This window comes from Anser anser (assembly GCF_964211835.1).
Source record: "Anser anser genome assembly, chromosome: 1".
In the NCBI taxonomy this organism is placed as follows: Eukaryota; Metazoa; Chordata; class Aves; order Anseriformes; family Anatidae; genus Anser; species Anser anser.
Window position 1 is genome coordinate 62122692 of NC_139720.1, and position 19923 is coordinate 62142614.

The 19923-nt window shown below is 44.7% G+C and overlaps 1 protein-coding gene across 2 annotated transcripts in view; it reads left to right on the forward strand.

Annotated features, from left to right (window-relative positions):
• CREB3L2 (cAMP responsive element binding protein 3 like 2) overlaps positions 1–19923 on the forward strand; it is a 78955-nt gene that overhangs the window by 19500 nt on the left and 39532 nt on the right. The window lies entirely within an intron of this gene.

A 19923-nucleotide genomic window follows, 5' to 3' on the forward strand; every position in this document is an offset into this window, starting at 1 on the left:
AAGCCACTCCGGTTGCATTCTGTCGTGGTCACTCTGCTGGTTCCCAAACCATAGATTCTCCTGAGGGTGGTGTTGAGTGTGAGAGACGCTGTATTTACCTAATTTGTTAAAAGAGATGGCTTCAAATCACAGCTATTGGTGTTGCTGTAATGACTGAGGAAAGGTGAATAACTGTATCATTTTGAGTATAGAGATTTTTAAATTCAAAATACACTTTTTGAAGCATGCCTGCTGATAGCCATGGCAGGGGAGTTTTGCTACCGCCTTTGGTTGTCTGTCTTTCATCTCTGCTGGAGACTTTCCTGGAAGGGAAGGCCTTATGAGCCTTTTTTTTTTAGTTTAAACCACTGAGGAAGATAAGTTGGGCACCTTGTCCCATCCTGTGAGCAGAAATGACTGGGGTGAAGATGTGCTCCTCCCTGCATGAGAGTGATAGTCCTGCAGGCAGTGGATGGAGCAGGCAGCAGGAGGGCAAAGTCATTGTGAACCAGGGCTGTTTTTGTAGATTTTTTCCAGAACTTGTTAGAGTACTTGGGCAGAGATGGAAGGGTGTGGGTATCCCAAGGCTGGGCAGGTATCATATACAAAATGCACCTTGGGTGCCTCTGGGTGGCTCTTAGTGAAGTGTCATCCCTGTCTCCAATATCCCCAGGGCTCTCCCCATCACAAGCAGACTGCTCTTGTGGCATTATTGGCAGAGAGGCTGAAGAAGGTGAATGACTGCATGATCTCTTTGCTGCTCCAGGTTGACTTGCCCAGGATGAAACTTGGGTATCTCAGCAGAGGAGGCTTGCCTGTGGCTGTTCCTGTGCAAGTTATGCAAGTGGTGTCTGGGATAAGAAACAGTCATTGCCAGGGAAATTTAATCACTGAAAAGCAAGATAAGGAGCTGCGTGCATTCCTTACCTGTTCCCCTGTTGTGCCTTTTCACCTCTTTTTTGCCTGTCTCATCAGCAGAAGCCTTAGCCAGGTCAGTACCATGGTTCTCACAAGTACTAGCAGGCAGCTTCTTTGTAGTCCTTCTTAACTGCTTAATTTCTTCCCTAAACAAAACATCAGCTTCAGAGTATACTAGGAAAGCATCTGAATACAGATGGTGTTTGTCTGATGGGCATCTCACAGCAATGAGAAATTTCACACGGTTTGGCTGGGTCAGTAAGCCAACTTGCTTATTACTGCTCTGGTTGCACCTCCTGGAGCTGTATGGTAGCATTGCTGCCTAATAATAGGAAGCTTTATTTACAGTGCATTATATGGTATGAAAACGCATATCAAGCTTTTATTCCTGCAGGTTTAGCTCTGTGTATGGCAGCTATCTTGAAAAGCCATGAGTACAGATTTCAACACATGAAAAATGACTGCTTCTTAGTGTGCATCTCTATTCACTTCTTGAATTTTTGAACGTTGGTTAGCATCAAGATCAGACAAATCGCTTAAAAATGGCTAGAGTACTAAACCTTTAAAAGCATATCAAATTGTCTTGGTTTTATTTGATATTTGCATTTTAGGTCGGGAATATGGAGTTTGAATTGCTATTAGCGTGGACAACTAGCCTAAATCTATTTCCACGTTCTAGCCTAACCTTTCATGACTGGCCTAGCAATTCCTTTCAAGAGGGGTATAGTTTTGGTTGGCACTGTGTTAACCAGAGATTGGAGCAACACCAATGATCTCTTGTATTCCTTCCCTCCCTCCCACTAACCTGGCAACTTCTAAAATACCACATACGGTCGTTATACCGAGAGCTCGATGGTCCATTTATATTTCTATTATCTCCATCTGTTTGCAGGCTTTTTGCTGTGTGGCTGACTGTCTCTGTAAAGCTCAAACTGGAAGCCTGTGTAACTGGATCCTTTTGTGGAACGGAGCTATTAGGCCCTTCTGTAAAATAGGCTTGTGGGCTCCCTTCACAAAATGCTACCCTACTGCCCCTTCTGAAGAGTTATTAGATACATTTTATTGCAATCTTGGGAAAATAAGTATGATTGATAGTGGGGAAACGAAGGGGAACTACTCTTTCTAAAAATGAGTTGCTATTCCTCTGTATTGTCCTATCCTGGAATTCCTGGTGTCTATATACTCGCATCCTGAGACTGTTACAGAATAAGTACGATTCAGCTTATGGAAATTCCAGAAATGCTGAGTTCCCGTTTGGCATTAGTGCCAACTGAGTCATTTTGACTCTTGCCAAGGACCTGATCTTCCCAAGCCATCTGAAACTGCAGCTTCTCAGTAGAACCAGAGCAGTGGTTTTCAAGCCCTTTTTCGGTTTTGTGTGCTGAACAATTTTCTGGGGAAGTTTGTGGACGCTGCAAACTTGAACTTACTTGATGTTGTTTAGTTTCCTTTGTTATCCTTTGTAGATCTTGTAACCACAACAACAACAAAAAACCCAGAGGAGAGTGCTCAGCAGTACTGAAAATGAGAGGGTTTTAGTTCTGGCACGTCTGAGGGTCTTTGTATTGGTTCTGCATAGACGAGGCATGGTCACTGTGAGCCTTGATTTATAACATCTTGCTCGGTTACTGAATTTAGCTGTAGCCTTTGGAGAAGACTACAGCTAAATAATATCTCCACGTGTGCTTGTTAATCTAATGTAATGAATAAAAATACTGTGGTTTTTTTATTAACTTTTTCGATGGAAGGTTAAGATGCTCCATTGTAACCCATTTAACTTCAAGTACCATTTTCAGTTCTTCGGGACAATCCCAGTCTGGCTCTAAATCTTCTGCCATGCTGATGCATGTCCTGAGAACCTGATTTTGTTTCTTTTAATGATGCTGAATTTCAGCAGTGTGAGATCACAGTGAGATTGTGAGATCGCTGAATTGTCTGCAGCCAACTCCAACCCCAGCAGAAAGTAGCAGTTTCAGGATCACTTCTCTCTTTTTTTTTCCCCCCTTCTAACTACAGGAACCTTCCCGGTATCACACATTTGTTGGTGTACCTTACGCAACGACTTTGTGTAAAATCCACAGCAAGTTTCAAATTCCTCAGGAGTCCTGTAACGTTTCGCTCTCATTCCCTCCCGGCCCAGATGGTCTGTAGCAGATGCTCGCTGGAACTGTTCCGCAGCCAACGGTGCCGTATGAAAAACTAAACTATATTTAATACACACGGAGACACATGCACACACAAGTATATAGCTCTGTGTGTGTGTATATATGAGTGTATGCGTGCGTAGCCTTAACTGGCTTTGGAGTTGTGCATTGCAGATAAGTAGTGCAAGGTTCCCTCATTTATTTGTCTGGCTATATACCTTTCTTTTCCTAGAACCAGACAGACTCATTTGGTTCCAGGAAAGTGTTTTCCCTCCGCCAGGTGCTCTGTGCTTGAGCTAGCAGAAGGCGTAATGCCGGGGGCTGTGCTGGCTGGGTGATAAACAGGGTTTCACATGGCTGTGCGTTACAGCTGGCTCGCAGAACGCATGGAAAAAACACGACGTCCCGCATTTAAATGAGAATTGTGTTTTGGTTGTTGCTGCTTCGGTCGGGAAAGGGGCCTGTTGCTTCATGGTGATCCTTTTTATGTGCCAGGGTGTTTTGGCTGATGGGCGAGCAGGGGTGCCTGCCCCCGCTCAAATCCAGCATGGGTTTGGGCTGAGCAGATAAGTGAGGGAGGTGGATTGGGAGGGATGCTGGTGAGGGGAGCCCAGCCTGGTGGCCCTGCAGGCTGGGCAGGGGCGGCTACGTGCCAGGCCGTATTTCTTTCCTTACGGGAATTTTGACAGAACTTGGAAAAGAACACTATTTTCTGTCTTCTGAACTCCGGGATAATCACTACACAAGCACGGGCTGAGGGCTCAGCCTGTGGGGACGTGGAGCCAGCGCTTGCTGGATGCTGGGGTGGACGTCTGAGAGAAGGCCGTGTGTCCATCCTTCCCACACGGGCTGCGCCTCTCAGTCCCTTTCCTGCCTGCTCATCAGGCGCTGAGTTGCCTCTGAATGGCTCGAGTAGCTTTTGGCTACAACTCGCACAGGTCTGCGTTTGCGTTGGCTGGGATAACGCCAGGGAGCGATTACATGTGCCGGTGCTTATGCAATGTCTGAAATTTCCCTCCGCCCGTCTCTATCCCCAGGACTCTGGCAAACTTTTCTGGCTGTCTCGGGAGAGTCATCTTCTGCACCGTGCGGTGCGCTCGCTCAATATAGCCAGTTAATTAAATCACAGCGCTGCAAGGGAAAGTGCCTTTGTTTGTGCATTAGCATTTGAGGGATGTGGATTGGGAAGGGGTGCGTGCGTGTGTGTGTGTGTGTGTGTGTGTGCTGGCTGGAGGCGTTGGCTAGAACGCAGTTCTGCTTTTAGTGCCAGAAACTCGCATTGCCTGGTGGAGCCAATCCTGTAATTAATCCTTGAAACAGGATGAAACTCCTTCTTTCCTTAAATGCTCCCTCTGCTTCCTCTTTGTCACTTGCTCGCTTTTTATTTATTTTTTTTTAATTTTTATAAAGAAAAACATTAAGGAAGCTTTATTAAGCATTTATTTATTAAAAGCCCAAAGTATCTTGTTCTCTGTGTGCTTGAATTGGGGATGCTTGTGTTTGTGCTCCTTCTCAGGTTGAAAGCAAGAACAAAATAATTTTCCTCGGATGAGATGATCTCTGCTACGGACAGCCTTCTGATGCTGCAAACTCAGCGTTTGGAAAGGAGGAGAGGCTGTTAAAGAGATGCCCAGACATGCGCAGCTTTGCTAACTAGGAAGTGTAAAGGAGACTTTGAAAAGAGCAATTGCTGAATGAGTTCCTTTGAAATCGCTCCCTCCACGTGGAAGCTTCCTTTTAATTCCCCCACGTGCCCTGGCATTGCCCTCACCCTGCTTGCTGGGAACTTCCCATTGCCACTGAAAACAGGCATCTATCATGTGTGGTGTGTTTGGGAATTCAGTGTGGGATCTGAACACGATCACATAGCAATTTGCTTGTGAGTCCTCGCAGGTTGTTGTGAGTGTTCACTTATGCTTTGGTACAACTGCAGCTGCCCCTAAGGAAAAAATCCGTATCAAAAGGGTAAGGAACAGTTTGTATGTGTGGGTGTTGCTGGCTGTTCTTGTTTTCGATCTCTTTGATTGAGAAACCCTGAAGTCCAGTGCAAGCCTGCTGAATTTTTCATCTGTGACCAGCTCTTTTTCGGGTTGCAGCTCGCAGGGCCGTGGCCAGCATCCTGCAGTGGCAGAGCTGCTCCCTTTCACAGCCCCTGCCTGCCTCTCCTTCCCTGGGGTGTCCGCAGCCCTCGCCAGACCAGCTCAGGTGTGGGGAGCAGCACTGAGTCACTCCTACAGCACGGCTCGGGAACCCAGCCTTAAAAATAAATGCAGGGAGAAGGCTTTCCATGGGCTGGTGCCGCAGGATGTGTTTGCCACTTGCCTTTGCGAGTTGAAGTGCTGAGTTTATCGAGCGCTTTGTTTGGAGCTTGCTCCCGAGTGGGTGGGTTGTGTGTAGTGCAACAACCTTTGGTCTTAAACCTTGGTTCTTGAACTGTGTTCCCTGGCTGCCTTCCTGATAAGGATAGTGAGTTATCTGGAGTGTAGGAATGCAAAGCAGCATCAGCAGGTTTCCCAGCTCTGAGTTTGTATAGGTTTCTCCAGAACGTGCTGCTGCTCTAATAAACAGCCTTGTTTTGTTGCAAGAAGGCCAAAGGAAGTGATTATGATTAATTAGTTTAGTTTTATGTAAATCATGGATTGTAAAACTTCCCCAGATTGTTTCCTGTTTGAATTCCTGCATATCTTTGTGGGGAAACCTCCAGTCTTGGATTAAGAATGGCTTGGGTCAAAGAATTTGTGCTGTTCCATTGTGGTTATCCTCTCCCACCTATTTTTTTTTTTTATAAATATATATATATTTTGCCCCTTTATAACTACTATGAATGGATCTGGCTTCAGCTTATAAAGTCAATGGTGACTGATCATCCTTCCTTTTTTTTTTTTTTTTTTTTTTTGATATTCTGTCCCTTTATAACCACTATGAATGGATCTGGCTTTAACATATAAACTTATCTGCAAGCTGGTAGGGCCATCCTCTAAGGCTTTCTCTCGGTTTCCGTAGTTAAAGTTCATGTTCTGGATTCATTTCCTCTTTGACAAGCTAAATATATTGGTTTCTTCTTTCATTATTTGTTTTTGTTTTGAGGCAGGATTTCCAGCTCTGCAGTGATTCTGATGATCCTCTGGAATTCCCTGGCTGATCAACATCTTTTTTTTTTTTGGAATCTGGCAGTACAGGATTTGAGCATGGCCGTGGCCAGTAGCAGCATCATCCACAATGAGCATGGAGAAAATAAATTCCTCCTTCATATGCCTCTGACCTCAGAAGTCTCTTAAGCCCATGTGGGTTGTGTGCTGGACGCAGACATGTCCAGCGCGTTGTGTGACTGGTGTAAGGGTGTAGCTGGGGATCAAGGATTATGGGGGACTTCTTTTAAATATGAAGCGTCATTTAATATAAGAAAGAAAGAAAAAAAGGCAAGAGGTTTGCATGTCAGGTGGTACCGTTACCTCACTCCAGCTCTTTGGCTGTGGGAGCCGGGTGCTGGCACCCATGTCGGGATGGCTGTGAACATCCCAGTGCTGGTCCCGGGACTGCGTGAGGCAGAGATGCTCCAGCTCTGGCTGAGGGCATGAGCTGGGCTGAAGGGAGGGGAGGGCTCTCCCATGTGCAGGAATTCCTCCCCAGGCCCCAAAGCTTGCGGTACCTGCCCAGCGGGTGCTCCTTTGGCCACTTTTCTCCCATGATCCCAAGTCCTCTTCGAGATCTCCACTTCTGATTGTCCACTCGTCCATCAGGCGAGCGTGACTGGGGGCCTTTCTTTTGTAGCAGTAAGATTTTTACCTTTGGCTTTATTTAAAACATGATGCTTGTTTATGGCCACTTACCAAGTAATGTGTTTTGTTTTTGTGACCTGACCTTCTCATTACTCACTGCTCCTGCTGGAGCTGTGTTATCTGCAAAGTTCAGTGGTTGTGACTTCTCCTCTCAGGTCACTGATAAAATAGTAGAGTCTGGGGCCAAGAACTGATCCCTGTGGGAACCCACTGAAAACATATGGTGCAATCTACTGGTTTATGTTTCACATCGAAAGATTTCTTATTTATTTATCCCACTGAATGTGTCATCTTGACTTCATATCACTGTGGCTTCATTTTCTATAGAACCATGTGAGTTGCCTTGCCAGAGAAAAGATGTATTAAGCTTGTAAGATTATTACAAAAAGAAATAACATTTGAAAAGCTGGATTATAAATGGTTGTGGAATTATAAGCAAAAATCAGACTTCTCTCCCATTTGTTCTTGGACTCTAACTACTCTCTTCCTTCTCCATTTCTTCCCTTAGTCAGGGATGAACAGCAGGTAGGTTAATTTGCTGTTACTTCATCTGCCTTGTTTACACTTAAATATTTTTGTATTTTTCCCAGCCCATCAGTATTGTCTCTTACTGAAAATAGTTTCAAGAGCTCCTTAGCAGCTCTGCTCAGACTTTTCAGATGGAGGCTTTCTAGGCCTGCTAATTAAAATGGTCAGCTTTGAGTAGCTGTTGTTTTTATCTTCTCTTTCGTTGTTGTTGGGCTGAAAATCAGTTCGTTACCATCCTGTGGGATGGCTGTATCATCTGTTATTTCTCATATAAAGAGCAGTAATTCAGAACCGCCCCCTCCCAGGAGTGTTCAATTAAACATTTTGGTCCTCACCCCTTCCCCCACATAGCTTCAGCCAAGCAATTGCCCGATATATAATTAACATTCTTCTAGGGCCTAACAAGCTCAGAAGTGGTCTTGTTTCCCTCTGAATTGTATTTTCTGTTAACTCTTTCTTGTTTTCTACGTTCTGATGTATGTTAACTCTCCTTAATTTTCTCCTTTCTTCCAGTAGCCTAAATATGTAAGAGTTTTGTGGGTGCTCTGATTTCCGTGGTAGGCAGGGTTGTTTGCCTCGTATGGCTTTCTCTTTACCTGCCACAGTGAGTTGGTGGGGTTTTTTGTTGTTGTTATTTGTTTATTTAGGCATATGCTGAAGTGTTCATAAATGTTTTGCAGTCCACACACAATCAGAGAAAAGCCCAGTTTGGAAAGGACCTCAAAGATCATCTGTTTCCACCTTGATGCCTTCTTGTTTAAAGGCCTTCTCCTGGGTTCTCTTGATCCTCTGTTGTATGGGGGCAGCTTGAAGAGCTTGACCAGCTCTTCAGGACTGCAGAGCATGGGCTGGAGGAAATGAGTATATTTTGTGTGGTTTTTTGCAGGAGAAGGGTAGGGAGATCTCAGTGGAGTTGAGCTTGGGCTGCACTGACGGTGGTGTTCCTGCAGCAGCATGCCTGCTTCCCCCCGACCTGGGGATGCAGGAGCCCACTGCCATCCCCTAACATGTCTGAGCTCCTTCTTGAACTCATTTCAGGTGTGGAAGAAAAAAAAAAAAAAAGAGTTAAGTCCATAACAGTGGCAAGAACGACCATTTTACGGTGGGGGTTTCTAAATGTCAAGGTGCAGAATTCGGTGACGCTCAGCAAAATTACATAACTGGGGATGGAGGAAGTCCTTGCATAACCTTAGAATGCTGTGTATCTTTTGTAGATTTATTTTATTCCTTTTGAAGCATGGTGACTTCCCCCTTCCACATCTTATTGCTTTCCCTGTGCATCTCTGCTTTTCTGGCTCTGTTGCCCCTGTGCCTCTGTTCTGTTCCTCCCCTGGAGCCTTTGCCTGTAGCTCGGAGCATCATTCCCAATTGCCAGGAACTCCTGTATGTCCTGAGAAGTGATGCTGCTTGGGAGCAAAGGTCTGGAAATGGAAGTTTGATGTCCAGACATTTGTGAGATGCAGGGTTCTGCAGGGAACTGCAGGAACAGCAGCAATTCTGCTGTGGATGCCCCATCCCTGGAGGTGTTCAAGATCAGGTTAGATCAGCCCCTGAACAACCTGATCTAGTGGTTGGCATCCCTGCCTATGGCAGGAGGCTTGGAACTAGATGATCTCTAAGGTCCCTTCCAACCCAAGCCATTCTATGATTTATGATGCTCTAAATGGGGGAGGGCTGTTGGAACGTGCTGAAATGCCTGTTCATAGCCAAATTAAGGCAATGCAGGTTTGAAAGTCTCCCCTCTATCATGAAGTCTTGTGAAGACAGAGACAGTGCACATATTACTCAATAAGCTGTTCCACTAGTCCCTGTATCTCAGGAAAGCATAGAGAACGAAGCTTACAGACTTTGTTTTGGTTTTTGTTTTGTTTCGTTTTTTAAGACCATGTGTTAGGATACAGATGTTTCCATCTACTGCTATATTAAGGCCTGAACCTTGATTCAGAACCATTCCTTTTCTTTTCCTTCTTTTTTTTATATAAATAAAGATGACTGAAGTAATGTTTTCTGGCTCTGTGACAAAGGAATTGTTGTAGGAAATTGGAATACTGGCTCTGAAGTATGGGGTGCCTTAAAATAATGTGTCTAGACAAATGCTGTGCATACTTCTCCATGTATATTTATTTTATCTTGTTCACATCCTGTCTCCTTGTTTCCTTTCTCTCTACAGCTTTCAGTACAGTTTCAAAACAAACTGGTTTGCCTCCGACACAAGTAATAGCAAGTGACCCCCACTGCTCTTGCGGTGATGTAATGCAAAAGGCATCTTCTTCTTAGAGGGAGGGTGCCCGAGTGCTGGTGTTGATGAAGGTACTGGTCTACGAAGCGGGGTGCCAGCACTATTTCTGTGAATTTCTTTGTGGATTTCTGCAGAATTATGGATGTACTAGTGCAATGGGTGTCTTGAAGCCTCCAGCTCGTGGTGAGGAGGACCACTGGAGGCAGCTTGAAACGCAAGGCGTACTTTTGTGGGGTGGGTTTGGGCAGTGCTGGCTGCTTCAGTGCAGCTCTAGTGTCATGGCTTCAGGTACAAGATAGGGACAGTCTTCCCAGGTGTCTTCACTAGTCCTATTACTCTGCTTTCTTAGCCTCACAGGTCAGTCGCTGTGTGGACATGAAGCATAGGGCATAGTTGCAAGCTGGAAGAGTTCTGACGGTTTTGGAAGGTCTGGGTTTGATTATACCCACTGTTGGATGCATACAGAGCCACAGTGCAAGGTTGTGGGAAGGATGAGAGGTATATCAGATGAAAACTGAGGATGTTTGTGCTGGAAGCAAGGTGTAGGACTTGCTTACAGGTAAGGGGTTCTTTAATGTGATGGCTTGTTCCACTGTCTGGCTCGATCACATGCTGGAACGGGATTTGACATCAAACTGTCCTAGTGCACAGTGCTTAATGTGTAACGGTCTGCGATAGCAACACAGAACACAAAGTCCTGCCAGTGTTGTTTCTCTTTCTGCCTGATAGTAGATATCTGTCTGATAGAGGGGGCAGCAGTTTCTGCTGGGCAGGGTCTAAGCCCCGTGGCAGCTGAGTTCATTGTTAGCCGAAGGCTGCTGATCCTTGAGCTCTGATTCAGGCAGGGCAGTTCATCTCCCAGGTAAGGTAATGTGACCTATGGATTTCTTCACATTTGTTTTGCAGAACCACTGTTTATATATATATTTATTTTTTCTCCTTACCCTGTGATCAAGCACCTGGTTTTTGTTTTTGTTTTGAGCTCAAGGAAGGATTATATGTGTGTGGTATTCTTTTTGCTTTTAAAATATTAAATGCCTCTGCAACATTAACCACTATGTCAGCATGCATTAGGCAGCACTTTATAAAAGCTATCATGTTCTCCATAATCAACTTACGGAGTCCACATTTGCACACTTGGAGAGAGAGCCTGACTCTTCAAAAATCAAGAGCATTTAAATAAACATTTAGGAGCTTAACTTTGTGTCCTTTCTTTTCCAGCCTCAGCTTCCATACTTCTACTCTTAAAACAAGCACACCCAAAAGACACCCCTCCCGCCAACTAAAAATGCATTTGTAAAACAAAACCTAATAACTCTTCAGTGAAATAAAATGCCCACCCTATCCTTAAGCTGCCCAATACCAATAGTAAAGCCTTACTTATTTTATAATAACCAGAAAGCCTTAATTAAAGACCTGAATTATGACTGTGGTCATAATGTAGGTCTGCAGCCGTTGCTAGGAAAAAAGAAGGAACGATAACCTCTGCAAGCTGGAAGTCTGCCATTTAAACTTTGCAGCCCTTAAAGAAGTAAAGTTCTTGGAGATTAGAATAGCGATGTTTGTTTTAAATGCTAAGTGTCCTGTCAGTCATGAGTGGCAAGCGAGAGCGTGCAGCGAGCTCCAGCGATGGAGCAGAAGTTGTTGTTTCCTACCTACACTGTTCAGACTAATTTAAGATCCTCCTTTGAAAGATACTGGTTTGGTCCTTGGGGAGGAGGCTGTTGGGAACACTTCAAACACGAAACAGGCTGAGCTGGGGAGCATCTGTGCTCTGCAGGAGCCCTCTGCACTAAGGGGAAGCTAGACGAGGCGTTTCGGTGTTGCCCTGCTCTGCGAGCACCCAGTGCAGCATGCCCGCTGGGGCAGTTGTTCCTGGGAGGCTGTGCCCCTGGCCTGAGGCTGGCAGCTTCAGGTGTTGCTTGATGTATGGGGATGGTGATGAGACTTTGTGGGGTGAGCAGATGAGTGAACTGCCTGCAGGGCAGGTTACAGCATCTCTGCTTTAAGTAACTGACCGGCGTGGTGCTAGTCAGTGATGGGGACAGGGTTTTGTCCTGGTGTAGTCCCTGTGACTTCTGATTTCTTCCCTTGGTTATTCTTTTCTTCTTCCTGCTACGTGTGTAAGTCATCTTTAAGATGGGTGCAAAGCTAGTGATTCTGTTTGAAATGCAGTGATTACCACGCTGGCTGTGGCCTTTACAAAGGGCTTATTTGTGCCCTTCAACAAGCCGTGCTGATACACGAGGACTGAGACAAGTTTTCCTTGCTTTCCTCCTCTCCCACCTCCCTGGTGAGGGAAGGTGATAAATGAAACCAAGTGCAGTGTGCCCAAATGTTGTGAAATAGTGCTCTAATGTTAAGGCCGTTCTGTGTGTATTTAAGAAGAAACCAAAGTAACTGTTTTCTTTCAAAAGTGGCAATAAGTTAAACCAGCTGTGCAATGACAAAACATGTTATCCCCGCTGCCTAGCTCTTGGGCAGCTAACAAGACCATAAATGCCCACTGGTGAGTTGTAAAATTTGTATACAGAGATTTCAGCTTGCCTGAAGGCTTTCTTTCACTGCTTGTTTTTGGCTAAACACTGGGTGGCTGCCCAGGAGACACTAGTTAGATGCAAAACTTGCAGCAAATGTAAGTTCCTTCCAAATAGCCAGTAGGTGCACCAACCCTCATAGCAAATGTTTTTGACTGGCATTAAATGCGTGGAGCATAGCTGGGGCAAAAACGAAATAAAACAAACAAAACCAACTGCATCTGTTCGTTTCTTCACTAGATGAGTTTTAAAAAAGACATAACTGGTCTGTTTAAGTGCCTTGCCTGGATGCCAGAAACCACCAGAGACACCAATGACTAAGGTTTGGAAGCTCAACTACCCTCTCTGTCTAGGGTGAGTCACGTCAGCTGGAGGTGGCAGGGGGAGGCTTGCTGCTACTCTTGGCATTTTGGAAGCTCGTCAAAGGCAGACCTGTCATCCAGGCTTGTCTCGGAGCCTCTAAAATCACTCTTGGTAAATAATTGTGGCCATGCTGCTCACGGATGGAGTGAAGGGCGTGAGGAAAAGTGAGGGAGAGCTTCAGTTTTCTGTAGTTCTGCAGCTCAAGCTGGCAGCCCAAGAGCTGATTTGTGAGACAAATGAAGTGCATAGCAGTGAGCCTGATGTCAGAGGAGAAAAATAAACAAACAAGCAAACAAACAAACAACCCCCAAACCAAAAATCCCTTAAAAAATGAAAAAAAATCGGTAGTAGAAACAAACAAATGAATATGTCTGACCTGAGCGCATAATCCAGATGCTTGCAACACAAAATTGATAATGTTTTTTGAGGTCTCGCCCAGGGACCCAAATGGGGAGCCTTCTTGAAGGGCTTCCAGCTCACTGAGTCACCGCACTGGTGTGCTGCCCCCCGTGACTCACTCCTCTCTGACTTTAGCTCCTATGGGGAGGGGAAATAGAAAAACACGCACCCAGCCTATTAAAAAGTTAGACTAGGTCCAAGAATTGTGTAGTGGGGGGAGGGCAGGGGAATGTGAGAAGGATTTTCCTATTTTAAATGGCTCCCAAGAGGCCCGTGCTAGGAATGAGCAATAGCATCCTTTCTGCTGTCTGCGGACACTGGGCTTAAGAGAGACTAAACTTGAGGGTTGCATCTCACCCTCGCCTTGACTGTGCAGGGGCTCCTCCTTTTTCTTTCAACTCCTCTTTACTCCTGATTATTACAGAGTTTAATTTTATTTTTAATTCCCTCTTCAAATCCAAAATTCTTTGGAGGAGGACAGGTTAAAGAAAGTGAAAGAATATTTTTGAATGAGGAACGGCAAAGGAATAAATATGCTTCTTGAAAAATCCCCCATTAGTTAAAAATAAATACGCTGCTGCTTTGCCGATTGTGGGTTGGAAATACTTGAGTGTTTGCAATGGAAGTGTGTGCATGCATGTGTGCATAATGGGGTGGATTATAAGATTTGCTCAGCATGAACTTCAGCATTTCCAGCTGCGTAACCTGAGCAAGTTGGGAAGATGTGCAGATTTAATTACCATGTAAATCCATTAGCTCTGAATTTCCTGGCATTTGTTTTGCTGATGACACAACCTGAATGTTATTCATTTAGTGGGTTTTTTTAAATCCATCCTTTTTTTTTTTGTGATTAAAATGAGTAATTGCTGGTGTGAGACTCCAAATGATCCTATCTGCTGTTATGGTAGATCTCTTTGCTGTTTTCAAATACCAATTTCATGTTACTCTTCACATCCTCCTGCAAATGAGGCAATTTCAGTGTAGTCAATGACTATATAGTAAAGAATTTTATAGTAGAGTAAAATAATTAAGCAACTGTTCCTCTGGGTCTTGGTTTTGATTTTTTTTACACTGTACAAGATATACACCTAGAAATCTGAGGTTCCTTCTATTTGTCCTTGGCAGGTACATAAGCCAATCTCTGCTGTTTTATCAGCATGTTTTAGGCGTGACTAGTGGGGACTGTTTACAGTCCTCAGTCTCCCTGTTCTCTGCAGTGGCTGTGTGTAAGACGTTTTTCCTGCCATCAGAAAGCTCTTCCAGCTATTCTGGTCCTTAATCAGGCCGAAAGGGAGGGTCTTTGTGTCTCATTTAAGAGTGAGCAGTTAGATGTGCCTACAGTTGCATGCCCATTAATACCATGGTCTATCTAAGAGGTCTTCTGGGAAACTGAGATTTCAGCTAGTTCAGGTACAGTCGGATGACTTTTTTTTTTTTTTTTTTTCAAATATGCACTGCCAAACATAGTTGGTTTCTCTTTTCCTCTGTTCTTCTCCTTCCCCAAATTAACACATACCTAAGGTAAGCACCCTGGTACATCAAATTGTATAGTGTGCAGCCATCTGCTCTTCCACTCTTCTCCCTGTGGGGGTGCTGGTGAGGATTGGCCTTGGTTCTCTTTCAGCCCCCATCTTTGGAATCAGTCTTCTGGAAAAATACTGTGTTGCTGCCAGGTCGTCCTCCATTTTTCATCCTTGTAAGAGCAGTGCAGCAGGAGCTTGGATCTGTGCCTTGTAACAGTGATGTATCAACGCATCTTATGCCAATAGATGAGCTTTTCTGTTCCCTGAAGGGTATGTGTGAGTGAATTGTGGAGGTGAGGCTATAGGGGGCTCCATTGGTAGCTCTTCTCAAAGCTGACAAAGATGAATACTACGTGATTCAAGCCGTGGCTGAGTTTGGAGAAGAATGTGTGTTGGCCAGCTTCCCTGCTGCAAACATAAAGAATTGCCAGAAGAGGAAGAAGCTGAGGAATGCGATGTACCTGAAAATCTGCGGAGTTCGTGTTTGAATCTATGTGAAAATAAACTGATGCCCAAGTGCCGATGAGTGCTCGGAACAGTTGTCTTGGTTGTTTGGAAGCTGGCTCACACCTCTATTGCTGGTGAACTTGAAACAGGAAAGCCAACTGCACCACCAGCAACATGCCTGGGAAGAAAACACCGGTGTTGAGGGAGCTTTTTAGTAAGTGCCTTTGAGTTGAGGTATGCAGAAAGTCATGGACTTCTCTGCTGCATCATCATCATTGGGATATGCAGTCCTCCATGAGCAATGTCTCTAGGCATGGTTCTTCATTAGCTGGAAAAGGCAGGTCTCTGCTCCAGGCCCTTAGGTAGATGCCGCACTTTCAAACCTAGGCAGAACTGTGTGCGGTGCCTTCGACAGCTCCTGCCGTACAACCAAGTCTAGAGCTGAGCTCATTGAGACAGAATAGCATGTATGTGCCATCTTTAACAACTGGCACCTTGCCTGGACGCCCCAGGGCTTGAAGCCTTGTGTTAACAGCTGTGACTCTTAGTCAGACCTCCTCAGCTACCATATAAGCAGCTGCCAGATGCTTGTGAAATGTGTGTTTGGCTCCTTGAAAAGGAGATGGTATCTCCATGTAGCCACTCTTCTTGGTGTTTGATGCTATTAACTGGAAACGGTGCTACCTTTTGTGATGCTCTTTTATCTCCTACGCACCTTTGATTATACAAACCATGAAAGAGCTGCGGAGGAGATGATTCCCTCTTCTCCCAATTAACTTAGGGGGAGAGAGGAAACTGTGGGTGGGGACAAATTCATGCCTGGGGTGCACACACATCTACATCCCTACAGATGGGGACTGGTTTGCCTCCCCTATCTCCATATCTTCTCTGTGAGCACTGCCTTGTACATGATGCCCACTCTGCTTATTCCTTTGGTACAGAGGTAAGGATGCAGTCCCTGCCCTACTCCCTGCTCCCATTATTGCAACTCAGACCTTACAAGTGGTTAATATTGAGTAGTTTTTTACCCACAGGCCAATGGTGGGCTTCACTTTTATCCCAAGTGCCTGGTGGACGGAAGTAATGCTCCCACACAGGGGGTTCCTGTTGTGGGGGGTGACGTGGATCCCTCCAGGAGCAGCAGGCCTGCTGCCCTGACTTGGGGAGCCAGGAGGGAGCAGCAAACTCCCAGGAGGGGAATATCTTAAATTTGTGGCTGGTTCTCGCCCCAGCACATTGCATGTAGGCCAGCTTGCCCTGGGATTGATTCTTGAAGAGCATGGCCTGCTTGTAGGATTCATCTGGAGCGCGGGGCACGGCCTACTTGTAACACTTGGTTGGCAAGCAGGGTCCTGGTGCCTGTGGTGGGCCGGGGTGCTGCTGTTGCAGCTCCCGTCTGGGATATCTCTGCTGGAAAACCTTGGGTGTACTCTTGTGGGAAGCACGTAGGTCTCCTGTTTGACACAGTACATTTTCCAGGCTCAGAAAAGCATGTCACTTGATTAATAATTTAAATGTAGTTATAGAATGCTGTTTGGGGTTCTCGGCTTCATTCCTTTTTTAGTGAGTTCTTCGAAAGCCATTTTCCTGGGCACAACTGTTTCATTCTTTGTCCTGATAACATGACACCTTGAGATAACCAGCGCTAGCGCTGCCCTGGTCTGCCTTCAGGCTATCTGCTGGAGAAGTCAGCCCTCCCATGAAACTACCAAAACCTGAGTCTGTTTTACCTCAGAGATGCTCATTTGAGCAGACAAGCAAGAAAAAAAATTGTCCTTAGGCAGAGCTGGAGAAAAGGGGCTTTGTCTGGCAGGAACAGTCCAACGCTGTGAGAGCTGCAGCCTGCGGCTCACTTGGCCTGCAGCCAAATAGGACTTTCTAAGAGCTATCCAAAATCCACCGCGTGCCCGGATGCAAGAACTCTCTCCTGTTTGCTTACCGCGGGGCCGATGTCTGTAGGTGTTTTGTGTTCCCCAAAAACACCTGGCTCATAGGCGGGAGCCAACATCCAAGCAGATTGGTGGCGAAACTCTGTGGAGCTGCAGCTTTCTCCCTGCAAACTCTGGTGTTTTGTTTGTCTTTGCAGTGCTCTGGGAGAAGGGGAAGCGGAAGATAAGGTTACGGCTGTCCTAAATCCACGACTTTTTACAGAGGTTAAAATCCCAGCTGAACACATCACTTTGCTCTGCGGGGAGGAGAGTTTAATAATTCAAGTGGACTCCTTGTACCAATGTAGCTGTAATTAGTGCTGTCACCGGCAGTGGTGTGTGAGGATAGCAGGAAGTTGGCAACAGAGCTGTCTGCAGAGGCTTTTGTTTGTTTGTTTGTTTTCTGAAAAGCACTTTTTTCATGTGAGTGTTGTTTTCTCTTTTTTTTTTAAAGGTAAACTTTGTTGGGGAAAGATGCCAAGTTGAAAGCTGCAGACAACGGATTTCTTTCTTCTTCAACCAAATGTATATTCAGTTTCTGACAGTGTAAAATTCTCTGTTTCCTCCCGAAATTGCCCTTTCCTCTTCCTGAGCGGAGGGGTGGTTGCTGCACTATCAGAATGGAGGGCTGTTCGGTGGCTTTTCCGCTCTGGAAGTGGCTGCTGATGACTGCAGTGTGTGTGGAAATAGAGGGCAGAGCGAGGAGAGGAGGAGGGCTGGTGATGGGAGGACGTGCCTTGAAAAGGTAGAGGAGAGCAGTTTAGGGTTAGGTGGAAACTGTGAGGAGTTGGCTGCCTAACTACTAAAAGCTTCATCTGTAGCTGCTGCTTACATGCCTTTTCTTTTTTAATTCTATAAGCAAACGGGGCTGCTTTCAATGAGACTATTGTTTTTCTTAAAAAAAAAAAAAAGCAAGATAGCTTCATGTGTTCACTGTAGTAGAGACGTGTATATACAAAATATTCCTGTGATTCAAGCAGTGTTGTTTTTTCTAATGACTGAGAAGTCCAGGTCCCCCAAAACTGTATCTCTTCACTGAATCCAGTCTGGCCTGTGATCCTTGTTGGAGGCTTCTTTGTTGACCAGTGTTCAAAGTTATATCACAGACCATTAAAAATTAGATTAAAACATGATAACAAAACTAAGGAACCATTTTAAAAATGGACAGACCATTTATTTGCTGTCAGACACTTCTGTTGTACGTGCACGTTCTTTTCTTCCTCACAGCTTGCTGCTTGTCAGCTTTGCAGCTGAAAAGGAGAAAGCACACATGTTGAGGAACACGTTGAACTCCCTTCCCCACCCCAAGGTCCTCTTTCTGTCTGGTTTTGGGAAGTTAAAACGTTTGTTTCCTCTGTTGCTTTTCCTGAAATGGTTTTAGGAAAATTCCCCATGTAGAAGGAAAAAAAATCTAAACTAACTTTAAGCAAGTGGAAGAAGTAAAATGGTACAAATTTCTTCCATATTGAAGCAGTAGTATGTAGAAGGCTAACAGAAATCTTTGTGTGAATTTACCAAAAATAGCTGAGTAGCCTGTGGTTGCCTTGTCTTTCAGCTGGGTCTGTTTTAATTTAGAACAACTGAATTGTGTCAGACTAAGTCAGCGCTTAGGTATGATATTTTCCAGGGTGACATCCTCAGGTTAGATGCTGCTGCTGGTAATGTAGCTGTGTCTTGAAACCAGTGTACAAATGCTGTAGCAGCCCGTTTTCAGCTTATGTTAGTCATCAGTCAGAGTAATGTATGCAGGAATTAGATAGAGGGAAATGTTCTAGCCAGTTTTAAGTCAATATGCAAGCAAATATAATTGACACTTACTACTAGCCTGATGGAAAAGAAGCGCGTAGACTATGGGGAAAAAGTTCTTTCTAAGCAAGGCACTGTTTTTTGTAGGTTCATCCTTGCCTTTTATCATGGTAGGGAAGCATTACTGTCCCTTGTTCACACTTTGATAGCTGCCTGCCCTGCTTTACTCAGTGTCCTTACTGGTATGTGAGGTTATTCAGCTAATCCTGCGCATCCTTTCTCTTTCTGCTTTGCTTAGTAGGGAATAGTAGTTTATACATTTAGCCTTTCAGATATTGGGAAGCAGTCCTGGCTGTGAAGAGTGAGTCCTTGGGTACTGAAATTAAAATAAAAATGGCTTTCTAATGTGGTGATGACCTTCTTGATGAGTCGTCTGAGAATTTTAGTAGAGCTATCATTCACAGCAAGCTAATACAAGACTATGAATCCATTTTGCCATTTGTACAGGCTTTATTTTAGCTAGCTTGTTGTTTGTACATAGTGACTGTGTTTCTCTGTTTGTTGCCTTATGTTTAGTAAATATTTTCTTTTCCTCAGTGTCTGTCAGAATTGACTGAAGCCTTTCTAATTTTGAAAGAAGTTCCAGTTAGTATTGGTGAGCATCTTGGAAGAGGCGCTTGTGTCCCTTCAAATGTATCATGGGCTCTGTAAGAGACGCCTGAGCGCTGTGTTTTCCAGCATCAGGCTTTGACGCCACAAATGCTGCTGGAGCTGTGCAATGTGCATGCAAGAGGTGTAAGCACGCCACTTCCCTCATGGATTCATACAATATTGACTAGTTTAATTCTTAATTTAGCCTACAGGAAGTCAGATCTTGAATTTCAGTGTTTGTTTCTGCAGGAGAGAGCAAGATGAAGAGCCAAGATCAATACTGCCTGCAAAAACAGAGCAAATCAAACAGACTTAGGACTGTGCCCCAGTTGACAAAGACTCCTATATAAAATGGTAGATAATGCCTGATTGTTTGGAAAAGCTCGTTATAATTCATTGTACAAACATTTTTGTAATAAAATAGAATTCTTTGTGTGAATAAGATGAGCAGGAATGGTTACTTGCAGTGCAGTTTCTTAGTCTGTCCAAGATGTCTTCTGACATTTGAAATGAAAACAGAAGGAGCTGCAGAGTTTTTGGATGTTGATGGGAACTGCACTGGGGTCTCAAGGAAGAAGATCACGATCAGGAGATTTGGTTTGTGCTCATTTTGAATAAGAAACAAGCACAAAGTTATTCGTAGTGCACAGAGGCATATCATGCATTGTCAGTGTAATGCACCCAGTGTAATAAATAAAGTGATAATTAGTACTGGCTGGCAGGAGCTCCAGCTGTGGGGCCT